We start from the raw sequence: 13,425 nt of genomic DNA, 5'->3' as shown, positions 1-13,425 counted from the left end.
GGATGTTCCTTTGAAACGGATCCCTTGGTTGTTTTATTCCTCCTTTGTTTGTGTTTGTTTGAGTTTCTTCTATCTGAAATACCACATTTCTTTTATAAAATCTTTCCTATTCTCCACTTCCTCCCTCAGTAGATCTACTAATTAGAGTATATTTGCTACTAATTCCTCTTTATTTTCTTGATATGGCTGCTGTATAAAGCTATATCTATTTCTAATCTCATCGTATGCTGGACAGTAAAGTAAGAAATGTTCTAAATTTTCATTTTGTTCTTCACAGCATAAACATGTTGTATCTTCTCCTTTGATCTTATTTCTATCATTTAATCCTAGTATACTTAGTCTGGCCCTACTGATCAGCATTGTTTTTTCAGTGTTGTCATACCAGGCTTCTTCTCTTAGGTTTTCTTTATATTTTCTGTTGATTCTTAACGTTGACTTTTCATTCATTTCTTTCTGCCATGCTTTTCTGCCCCAATTGTTTATTATTTCTCTTAACTGTTTGTCTTTAACTGCTTCAATTTTACTTAAGTTTATGTTTAGTTCTTTCATATACTCTTTTACTTGCATTATCCAGAGTTTTTTTTTTTTTATACTGATCCATGGTTATCTCATATAGGAGCCTATTTCCACCACTCTTCAGTATATGTTTCAGGTAGAATAGTTTATTCTTGATATCTCTTGAGTGGCAGGAAGAGGCCCCTATTTCAGATCTTAACGCACAACTTGCTGTGTAACTTGGCGCTTTCAAAATTGTTCTATATACTTGATTGTCTATCTTCTGAAATTAATTTATTGTTTTCTTGTCAAGTTTCATGACCTCCATGGCATACATGAATGGCATCGCTAATCCTTTCCAGTACAATTTTCCTATTTTTACTCTACTAAAGCGTTTATTGATGACTCCATTAGCCATATTTGCCATCTTTGCTTTAATTTGGGCCCTTTTTATCTGTTCTGTGAAGCAGTCTTTCATGTTGTTGATTGTCACTCCTAGGTATTTAATATGCTTAACTATTTTTATTCCTTCTATGTGCTCCATATTTTCCACATCATCGATACTATACCAGTCGTTGTAGATTAGTATATTATTCTTGTCCCTGTTTATGTTTAGGCCACATTCACTTGCGATTTCCATAAGGGTTTTTATTGATTTTGTTATTTCTTCTAGTGTGTGTCCTAGTATTAATCCATCATCTGTTTATAATAGTGGCACTATCCTTATTACTTCATTTCCAAAACCTTCTGTTGTATTTTCTAATTTTTATATTATCAGGTACGTTATTAGTAGAAAGAATATGGTTGAGCCATTGCATCCCTGTCTTATTCCATTAGTTACATTTAGCTCTTTTTGTTCTATATTGTTAAGGCATGGGCTTGTTACATCATTTGTATATATCTTTGCAACTGCATTTATTACTTCTGCATGCAACCTATAATTCATCATGACCTCAATGAGCTTTTTTCAATTAACTGAGTCAAATGCCTTTTGGAAGTCTAATGATACTACAAATAATGGGTCCTTTCTTCTGTACATTTCTTATATGCAGTATTGTAAAATTCTCCTTTGTGCAGTAAAGCCTGATTGCAGTTCATTCAGTTTTCCCATATTTCTAATATGCTTTTCTATTTTGGTTTTCAGGATCCCCATGAAAATTTTATATGGTGCATTTGTTAGAGCAATTGGCCTTAGATCTTTGACTGTGGGGTTTTGTTTCTTGGGCATAAGTGTTGTTTTTTACTTAAACCAGCTTCTCTGCGTTTTCTCGCCTTTCAGTATGCTGTTTAAACATTGTGCCAGTTCTTTTTGAATGTTGATACTTTGTAAGAGTAGTTTGAACAGAACTGGCTTCATTCCGTCCAGCCCTGGTGCTTTATTTGCCTTCATTTTCTCAAGTTAATTTTTTACATCTTCTGTTATGTTGATTTCTTCCATGGGTCTAATCTCAGTCTCTGTTAGATCATACACTCCATGCATGTGTTCCCTTAAGGATATTATGGTATTTCATCTGCTGCCCTAATCTTTTCAATATTTCTTCCATGTCATGTTTGTACTGTTCTTTCTTGCTTTCATTCCATATCTCTCCTATTTTGTTTTCTTCTTTTTGGTATATTGTTTCCCAGAATTTTACCAGCTCTTTCCCTAGGGTTTCGTCCTTCATCTCTTGCCCATTTTCGTCGTAAGTCTTTAGCCATTCTTATTTTCGTTTTCATTTCAGACATGCCTACTCATCTCTCCCACTGACGCACCAAATGTTGGGACATTTTTAGGAGCTCCCAGCATTATCCTCACTACCCCGGCTTCTATCTTTTGCAGCGATTTTTATCTCTTTCTTTGGTGTACTGCGGTACCGTGCAGTAATATTCCTAGAGCTACTATACTCCAATATTTGTTTTTCATATTAATAATTTATCTCAGCTTTTTGCTGTAATAAAGTATACTGTTTATTTTATTTCTCCACTTGTTCTTTTTTCCCTTCTGTATCTTGAACATATACTTCTAATATAATACAATATTATTTCTAGGTATTTCATACTTTCTGTTATTTTCATGCCTTCTGTGTCCTTCAAATTATATACTAATATACTTTTATCTTTTATTTTTTAACCCATACCTTCCGCAAACCTTTATTATTTTCCGTAAAACAAGAACGAAGTAATTACACTCTGGCCTGTGTTCTAACTCAGATTGCCTTTGCACAGACACTAAAGTTGCTCTTGTGGCATTCTTCTATTTCTCGGCAGATAGTATAAGATTTCTTTGTTTTGTTTTCAATATTATTTTCACCGAATAAAACCTTTCCAACCATTTCATTTTTGTCCTCTTTGTAGTTCAGCAATTTCACCTCTTTCGTTTCTGTAATCCGGGCAAAATAACAAAAAATGAATTAAATCTTATGTACGTCTCTTCATGATTCTGAATTTTAATGTACTAACTGCTGCTCTAAAAAAAATTGGTAATTTAAAAGTGCTGCCGTAATTTGTTGTTTTATTCCTCCTTTCCAGTTCTTGTATATTTATAAACTCCCATTATTTTCCAATACATCTTCTCTAATAAAGGCTGTTGTCCCCATCTTTGAAATTTTCTTTATTTGTCTTGCATCCAGATTTACCCCTTGTATGTACATTAATAATGGCTTTCAGTGTTTCTCTTTTCCTTGTATATTCCAGGGTATCTTTTTCAATATTTCATTATTTCCAGTTAGGGTACTGTTTAGATTCTTAGGCTACGCATATAACATCTTTCCTTAGTGTAGCAATAGCTGTACTTTTTCTGGCACCTAGTATTTCCCCATATACCCCATTTTCAGTCCTTTGCAGCTTTTCTATTTCTGTCGTGTCAAGTTTGTCTCTTTGGTTCAAACAAAATGGAAGGAATTGTGATACCCTTCCATAATGTTTTTCCTGTCATTATTTTGTCACAAGCAAAGAGACACCTCAGTTTTTTCTTCCCCTATGAGTGTATGTGCGTGTGTTCTTTTAACTAACTTTTTCCTAATGTTCTTCATTGACCTGCGCACTCTTCTTAGATTTAAATCTACCTTTTTCATATCATAGAGACTAATTTGCTCAAATTCCTATGTTCTCGAACTGGTTAATAGTATTCCCATACTAAAGGCCATTTCTGTCTCTGTTCAGAGTATGCTTCAAATAAAGTAGATTATTTCATGCACCTATGTCAAATGCAGTAGCCCAAAGTGCCTTCGTTGCAGTTCTTTATTATTTAAATATTTATTTATTGTAGGTATTCTTGCTTATATTAACATCGTGATTTCCATGGCCTACATAAGTGTTCGTACTGCTGATCCATTCATTACAGATCCTCCATCAATGTTCTGCTGAAAACTTTCACTTTCGACAAAATTTTCCATATTTTTTCATTTACCTTGTCCTAATATGTGACCAAGTAGAGATAAGCGAGGCTGTTAAGACAAACGGGCCAATGATGTTGACAAAGCAATGTAATCAGGAAGTGGCGCTGGTGTTAGGGTAACCTACAGAATTATTAATGAAAAAATATTCATGTGTGAAAAGAGAGGAAAAAAAAGATGATTCAGTGATGCATCGGAAGAAGAGACAAAGCCGGCGGAAAATTTTAGTGAGGTCTTGTATAAGATATCCAAAGATAATATGACTGTTATACCAGAAGCTAACAAAGGCCTCTATGTAATCATGCAAAGGAATTAATAATGAAAAAACGTGGGAGATGAAAACATTAAGTTACGACTGAATTAATGCAGAGATGATTTCAGCTATAAGTGAACACTACGCATACTAAGTGGACTGTTTTGCAGAATTTGAAATGAGGACACAAAGTCTGATTATTATTAAAAACTCGATGTTATTGCTTGAGTACCAAAGAGAAATGACCCTACTGGATGTGGTCACTATAGGGGCATTGCACTTAAGTCTGTTTTAATGAGGATATTCAGCATGATTATTCTAAATAGGTTGGAAAAAGAAATTGGTAAAAAATTGCGAAATGAACAAGCTAGTCGTGAAGATAGGAATTGCACAGGAATTGGCATTGTGCGGCAGTTAATGGAATTTAAAAATCTCTTTCCGTTAGTTTTTGTTGGCTATATCAGGGTATTTCACAGCGTTTACAGACCAGTATCATAGAAGGTCTTATGTTACGATGAAATTCCCATCAAAGATATAAAGCTCATTGAAATAACCGTGAACTACGCAGATGCAAAGTTGATTTCGATTGAATTTTATCAAGTGAATTTACAAGAATTTACAAGGTGCTATGAAGAAATGTTATTCCACCTTTAATGTTTGCCATTATCATAGAGTTTATCATGAAAAAAATAGTTGGAGAAGGTTTAGATTGAAGTAATATAGAAACCTGACAGACTCAGAATGTGCAGATGACGCTTTTTTTAATCACCAAAACACCACAATACTATCGAAACTTACTTAATAGAATGTGTCATAAATCTAGAGATGTGGGAATCAATATCAATATAAGAAAAACTGATATATTGTGCGAGTATGTCGAAGGGATAGGATAACATTAGGTTGAGAAAGGATTAAAGAGGCTGAGACTTTCAGTTATTTAGGCTCAATGATATCCATTGCAATTTGTCTTGAGTTGAAATTTACTGGAATACTAAAGGCAAACAAAATAATGCAGAGGCTGAATAAGTTTGGAAATCATGCAGATTGAAAGTGCATACGGAAGTAAGATTACTATGCAAGTCTAGTACGACCTGTATTAATAGCTATGAGAACACGAATGATAAGGCAATGAAACTATACCTGAAAGATTTCGTCCATCTGAAAATAAAGCTTTACGAAGAATGATACGCGTCAGATGGCAGGAAAGAGTTAGAAATCATTTTGTGAAGGAGTTTACAAAAGTTCCAAGCAAAGGTAATTTAATGATGAAATGACAATATGGTCTCACAACTTCTAGGAGAATAGTACCTCATAGTCAGGATTAATAGAGTAGCTACATCTATCACTCCTGGTCATTGTCAGCTGTGCTCTTGTGGGAACCGGAAACGTCGGAAGACCCAGACCTGCTTGGATGAGAATCGGGATGGGATGCTGGAGATGAGCGGAGATAAAGCGCGGGAAAGACATGACTGGCAGAATTTCCCGGAGACCCTTTGCATCGTGCGTGCAAGGTTGGAGGCGACGATGATGATATCATAGAGCTGGTAAGATCATTAGTTTCCCTTATTCATACCTTTTGCTTCTCGTTGATATAAAGATGCCTTGCATACAGTTTTTTAATTTTGCTTTTAGACATCGCATAAAAGTAGGATTTTGTTGTCAATGATCAAGGCAAGATAATATTGATCGTATTTTTAACTGCCACCTTCCCTCTTTGATGAAGAGGCTGCTCGTGAAATCTTTCTGTGGGGCAGTGAATATAAATACTATATATAGTATTAATATATATTATATAATATATTATATATATTAATAATATTATAAACAATAGGCCATTTTTCCTTAAGGCTGATTGGCTGGAAATAGTTTCGAAAAGTTCGTTAATCTGTGGTTCTTTTCATCTTCATTTATTTTGCAATGATTGTTTTACCGAACTAAAATACGTTGTATATACTGATTATTATAATATATAATCCAAGGGAGGTGAAAGACGATTCTATTACAGCTGTGATGTTTATACACACCCGGCAGCCAGGAACTTGGGAACAGGAGGTCTTTTAAGTACAAAAAATGCAAATAAGACCATTTGCATTGAAGTACTGAAAAAAGGACTACTAAAATATTTGTCATGTGTTATACATTCCAATACTTACATTAATTAAGCGGTTCTCTTTTAATTTTACGAAAAATATACAGAGGTTAGCAAAGAGGTGGTGAAGGCTGCATTTTCGTTTCCAATAATTTCCACCCTCAATAACTCAATTTCGTCTTTGTCGCGAAGAGCTGCTTCGCGACACAATAATATTTTAGCCGCGAAGAGCTTCTTTGTCGATGTCAGTTTAGAAATACGGCCCCATGGCATTTGTTGCTATAGAAACATAGCATTAGTTTTTCATTCTGTTTATTCCATTTATTCATTCCATGTTCAACTCTACTGCATTTCGATTTTATTCTTCTTTTCTGAATAAGAATTGCAAATGGAATTGGAATATAAAGTTTCGGAATATAAAAAGAGCTTTACTTATATTCTTCATAGTATTGTTGATATTGAAGTATTTCATCTTTTTTTTTTTTTTTTTTTTTTTTGCATTCTGGTCAAAAGAACAATAGTAGGTATATAAAAAATAACTCTTGAAAGTTTTGCATCTATATATCCCTTTTTACTTCCAAGTAAAGAGACACATTAATCATGTCGTTCCAAATTAAGCCAGCTGAAATGGAAACTGGCAGTAAAAGGCAGAGGAGTAACAGGAGGAAAACCTCGCAGTTGCACTATGAATCAATTGTTAAGCGAGGGTGGAATGACAGGCAAGGTAGCTGGGCTATGAGGAGATCGGTCAGGTGTACGACCGCATAACCGAGACTGAATGTCCGGTGGTGTCCGAGACATATATAAGCATGTTACTGGAAGCTGTTTCATGATTAACTGTCGAACCTGGCTGTTAAACCTGGGTTTGGCAGCGAAGCTGGGCAGTTACAGCATCTCGTTACTTATCTTAGCGGAACTCTCAAGTAAATTTTATCTTCTAGTTTGCTAACCAAGTATTTTATATTCACCTACGTTTATCCTTTCTATTTACAATTATCTCCTTTTACCCACGTACAATTTCTTCCTTTAATAGCCTTCTTTCCTGTTTCTACTGGCGGTCTAAAGTTATTTTCTGCGATATGTACTACTAAAATGTGTCATTTTCTGTTTTTAACAAAATTAGTGAAGATGAATCGATCATTTCTCTCATGTGAATCTTGTTGTAAAAAAATTGCCTCATAAATTATTCTAGTTTAAGGGATATTGTTAAATGCCTTTAAATGTGTTTGATGTGATGTTAATGAGCCAATCATTTAATTGTGGGAATCATACAACAAGAGGACTATGTTTCTTAAAAGAATCTTTAGGAAGCCTCACACTAGTCTTGTTGCCAAACTGCACCTGTAATCAATATTAGTTGCAAAACCATTATACCTTTTGTCTTGCTTCTATTACGAGCTAGGGTGGCGCTACAGAGATTCGCGGCCATCTTGAAAAACCCGGAACTGCGGGAATTCTACAAGTGCTTATCGTGTGGCCAGCGTTTTATTTATTTATTTATTATTTTTTTTTTTTTTTTTTGCTCTTTTTTTTAATATCTTCATGAAAATACGTTGTGCAGCTTAAAACAGCAGAAACCGGAACAAGAATTCTCTGGTTGAAAACAAGATATTTCACAAGTAAGCAATGAATAGTAAAATATAATTGCCAATAATTTTTTACCAGTCTTATCAGTAGATATGCTTTCTCTGTTAATACGTCCTATAATACAGCATATAAAAACGATCTTCACCGTTAAAAAAAATAGGTTATAGTAACTATGCCTGTGGGTATTAATTAGTGTTGGGTCAACAAGTTTCGTCTTTAAAATGTTACAATGGAAAAATACATAGCGTTAAAGGATGGAAACAATAATAAAAGAAGCTTAGCAAGTAAACACGAGGTCAGAAATATTTGGCAGTTATCTTTTATTTTATCCTCTTAAGAACAGATTTATTCCAATTGTCAAAATTGCTTTCATATGGTAAAGATTATGTAATAATTCTCTCTAAGTATGGCCAAAGCCTTACATTACAAGCATGTTCTGTTGTTGGTTTGTTTACAAGACGCATTCCAATATTAACCCACTTGTCTTATCGCCGTGTGTAAAGGTTTCATATTCCGGTCGTTCCGTTCTTGATACCTAGTCTGTCTTGATGTTAGTGTCTCGGTAATCGGGGTATGATTTTTTAGGCGACATTGGATACCTGAGCCTAATTTATGAGGTAAGTTGTTACAAGACACCAAGTTTTCATTCTTTGTAAACTGTTTTCTACTCTATGATGTAGAGCTAGCTATCACTATTTCCTTTTAAAGTGGAAAGTATTCTCAGGAGCCTAGAGCCACTCCTCCGATAGGCTAATCATGTTTTGGTTTTAGAACTATATCCTATAGCTAATTTTGCCTAAACGTAAAAATGAGTGGTGTAAGGGTTTTAATGCCCATGTTTTGGTTTTAGAAGTTTAATTTATATTCTTGGAGGAAATCCATAGGTTTTGAGTTATGGATTCCCTGTCATGCAAGGAGCTAAGGCTGTGGATTTCCTCAAGAAAAATCAGTACGACAATTATTTGAAAAATGAAAATGCATCAGAGAAAACTAAATTTAAGAAGTTGCGGCAAACCAAAGGTTCTAGGTCCTAATCCTGGTAAAAATTTTACCACAAACCAATAGTAGCTCTAGCCTATACCCAGCCAGGTGTTGCATTTTTATCTGAAAGTGTAGTTTTCTTATGTAACGTAACCTAACCAAGAGTGGTTGCGTCTTTGCCTAGCCTGTGTGGCTGTGTCCATACCTAGCCAGGGAAGTTTCACCCTCCTGGACCCCCTCACTTAACGCAACTAAAGATGTTGGGTCTACTTGAACATAGATCTCCCTACCTACCCGGGAGGGCCACATTCTTACTTAGCTGGAGAAGGGGGTATGTCCCTCACATAGGACTACTAAAATCTAAGATGCCAGGTCATCAACTATCCCTAGACTCACAACCTAATCTAACCCAGGTCACTATAATTGACTATTTGATTGAAAATATTCCTATAACTTACCATAATCTGGATCAGAACTCTTAGTAATATTGATGTCTTTAGACTGGTCAGGATCTTCCCAAGGTGTTGAAAACCTCAGGGTGTCAGACTGTGGAGGATTCAGTATGAACAAAATTAACTTCCATGTGTGTTGAAAGAAACTTCTAAGCTAGTACCTTTGGAATTTTTAACCGATAGATTATGTTGGAAGAAACTTCTTAGAAAATACCTTTGAAATATCTAACCAGGAAATTATATTATGTACTGCCTTTTCTCTGTCTTTGCCAATTTTGTTTTAGCAGACACAAATTACAATTATATAATTAAATATATCTATATATATATATACTATATATATATATATATATATATATATATATATATATATATATATATATATATATATATATATATATATATATATATTATATATACACACATATATATATATATATACACATATATATACAGGCAGTCCCCGGGTTACGACGGGGGTTCCGTTCTTGAGGCGCGTCGTAAGCCGAAAATCGTCGTAAGCCGGAACGACACTTTGAAATATGCCTTAAACTAAGAAAAAGTTAGAGACCTTACCTGTGTGACATGCAAGTAGATTGCATGATGTGTAGTGTGGTTATTCCAATGGCAAAGGATGGTTCTTGAAGGTATAATTCTTTATTAAACTCTTGTGACACTAAAAAGCACAATGTACACTACACTTAATCCTTAGGGTATACACTAAACACTGTCACTATATACATGCATTGCACACTTTGTTAGATCCTGGAGTACACTAAAATCCCAGTCTGGTAGCTCTGGAAGGTAAAAGTATAACACAAATTTAGTACAAAATACTACACGAAGTCCTGAATACAATATGTAAATTATAGATATCAAGAGTAAAAGAGTTAATATGTAAAAAACTGTTAATTAATTCCTTACTTTTAGTTAATTTAAAGTTGTCCTGCTATGTAACCCTGGATGCACAAAGTCTTATGTGGCCCCATAGCCTACATCATTCAGGGGGTTCTGGAATGTACAAAAAATAATTAGTATGTCAGTAAGTACTCTATGCATAGTAAGTTACATACAGTAATATGCACCATACAGTGGGTTTAATATCACTATATAACATGTATAAAACTTAGTTAATGTATGTTAATTAATTCCTTACCTTTAGTTTATATTTGACATTCATCGTAACCCTGAAGGATGGACAAAGTCTTATGTGGCCCCATAGCCTACATCATTGGGGGTTCTGGAATGTACAAAGAATTTTGGTCATAATACTCATCAGGGGGTTCTGGAATGTACAAAAAGATATTTGTCAGTAAGTACTCTATGCATAGTAAGTTACATACAGTAATATGCACCATACAGTGGTTTAATATTGTAAATGATTGGTCTACACCCCCATGTTCAGCAGGGAGTGTACCAGTATGTATGTAATTCCATGAGGGACCTTGATCACTTATCCCATGTGAGAGATCTTGGTCACTTAATGTATGTTTTACTATATGTACTTTGTATAATTCCTTACCTTTAGTACAGTAGTACATAGTTTACAGTTGTCGTGCTATGTTATGTAGTAACCCTGGACAAAGTTTTATGTGGCCCCATACCTGCATCATGGAGGGGGTCCTGGTTTTCTGGAATGTACCAAAAAAGTATCAAGTTAAGTCATGTTATGTATGTTTAGTAAGTTACATACAGTAACCATACGTACAGTGGTTTATAACATGTACTACATATGTACATAATCAAACTTGGTTGGAAATTCCTGTAAAAAAAAGTTATGTACGTATGTAATATGTACTACTGTATGTAAAAACCTTACTGTTCATACTTTGTTACACTACATGTTACATGTGATACGTATACTTTCCTGAAGGTTTTTTCCATCCAAAATGGTGCTTCTACTTGTAGTAGTTATCCCTTGATGACACTTGTAGTAACAACCTGGAGTTGTGTGAAAAATGTTGGTTCTGGAAGGAAAAAGTAACAAAATTAGTGTACAAAATATACACTACAGAAAGTTGTGAATGCAATATGTTAATTACTGTAGATATATCAAGAGTGTACTACTAAAAGAGTTAATGTATGTTAATTAATTCCTTACCTTTAGTTTATATTTGACATTCATCGTAACCCTGGATGGACAAAGTCTTATGTGGCCCCATAGCCTACATCATTCAGGGGTTCTGGAATGTACAAAATAATTATATGTTAGTAAGTACTCTATGCATAGTAAGTTACATACAGTAATATGCACCATACAGTGGTTTAATATCACATATAACATGTAGTATAAAACTTAATTTAGAAATTCCTTACATAACATACCAACTTTTAGTGAGTCTCAAAGCTGTTACCTAGGTTGTGGGAGATGGAGGTGGAGGTGTAGAGCAGTTCATGATAAGGATGCATTCCAAACCTAACTTCAGTGTGCTTTATCACAGATAACAGGCTAGGATGATGGGGCAGTCTGGAATGAAGAATTAATATTAAAGGACAGTATGTAACCACTTAGGTGTACAAAATTTATTGTATGTATGCAACATTAAACACAACTGAGAATTCCTTACCTCCAGCAAAATGAAGACATGTAGGCTATGTAGAGGTCTGGTTTATGTAAGTCACAGGTGCATGCCAGTCTGAATGATAATGTAATAGTACATATGATTATAGTATGTATGTTACATACATAACATGGTTATTACATATGTAATATTAAAACATTAATAAAAAAAAATGTCCTTACCAAATTCTAGTGGTTGGCTTGCTTACTGGGATGGTCATATGGTACATGAGAGTGGGTGGCTGGGCTATGGAGTGGGATGGGCAGGTGCTTGGGAGTCTGGAATGATAAAAAATATATAAAATGATAGTTACTACTACTGTAACTACTGCACATGTTATTACTGTTTGACATATGTATGTGTAATACGTATGTTCAATATAAAAATGAAGAATTCTTTTACCTGAAGGAATGGGAGAGGTGATACTACTCGTATCAACTGATTTGGGCTCTGGGGAGGTGATACTTGTATCAACTGATGAGGGAACTCTACATCTGGAAAGAATGATAGGGTACATATTATAAGGTGGATGTAATTGTAGCATATGTACACTTTTAATAAAATTTCTATTAGCAATTTATAAAACATTTTATACAAATTTGTTAAGGATTCCTTACCTGATGTATAGGGCGAGGCATCAAAACCATGGAAAGGCTCAGGGTCATCTGGGTCACTGTGACTATCAAAGGGTCTGAAATGGAAAAAAAAATAATAATAAGGTTATGCAACATCAAACACATTGTACCACTATGTAAGTTAGTGTACGTATGTATGTAGGGTGTAAACAATTTCCAACATGAAAATGAGAAAAAATGAAATTGCTTACCTGATTGTACACGTGCAGGTGGGCGGGCTGATACAGAGGGTCCAGGTACAGGGGGATCTGACGGTGTGATCTGGAACTGTCACAGGTAGACAGGGAGATCTGGAACTGTCACAGGTAGTACAGGGGGATCTGGAACTGTCACCACTTCTGCAATAAAATTACAAATGATGAAAATTAATGAAGTTACAATTTACTACATTTAGTAGTTGTTACATTAAAAAATTAACACATTTTAATATGTACACTATGTAAACACATAAATTAGTAAAACAGTTCAGAATTCCTTACCAGGACTAGGAGTGGGAGGTGGTGGTACTGGAGACTTGTGAAAGAAAGTGTCAAGCCTGGACTGCACACTTCTCTTCGTCTGCTTCTCCTTCAGGGTCTCCTTGTAGAAAGTCACCAAATCCATGATTCCTCTCTTGATTTTGTCAAACCTAGAAAAACGTTAGGGTCTTCTGCCTCAAAAGAAGCCAAGGCTCTCTTCCAGATGAGTAAAACCCTCTGACATAAGCCCGTTCACACAGTTAATGACCTGGGTTTTGGCTCTGGTGCCGCCTCCTCTTCCTCAATCATTTGTTGTTCAAGTTCTAGTAAGTCCTCTGCAGACAATTCCTCTCCATGGGAAGCCAGCAGCTCTGTTACATCATCAGGTTCAAGATCTAGTTGCAGCCTCTGCTTAGCCCTACGATCTTCCTCGTCACAGTCTCGACGTCTTCTGCCTGGTCAAAGCCTTCAAAACTGTGCACAAACTGTGGACAGTTTCCTCCAGGCCCCATTTAAAGTGGTCGTCTTCACCTCGTCCCA

At 35.2% G+C, this 13,425-nt stretch overlaps 1 long non-coding RNA gene across 1 annotated transcript; it reads right to left on the bottom strand.

The window, feature by feature from the left end:
• Positions 1–11,769: 11,769 nt before the first annotated feature.
• LOC135218629 (uncharacterized) lies at positions 11,770–12,279 on the bottom strand. The gene is made up of 3 exons (XR_010315365.1): positions 12,195–12,279; positions 11,975–12,070; positions 11,770–11,867 (listed from the first exon to the last, which is right to left on the bottom strand). It is a non-coding gene; the product is annotated as an uncharacterized LOC135218629 (long non-coding RNA).
• Positions 12,280–13,425: the final 1,146 nt, after the last annotated feature.

This window comes from Macrobrachium nipponense, chromosome 9 (genome assembly GCF_015104395.2).
Source record: "Macrobrachium nipponense isolate FS-2020 chromosome 9, ASM1510439v2, whole genome shotgun sequence".
Classification (NCBI taxonomy): Eukaryota; Metazoa; Arthropoda; class Malacostraca; order Decapoda; family Palaemonidae; genus Macrobrachium; species Macrobrachium nipponense.
This window is presented reverse-complemented; position numbering and strand designations above follow the sequence as displayed.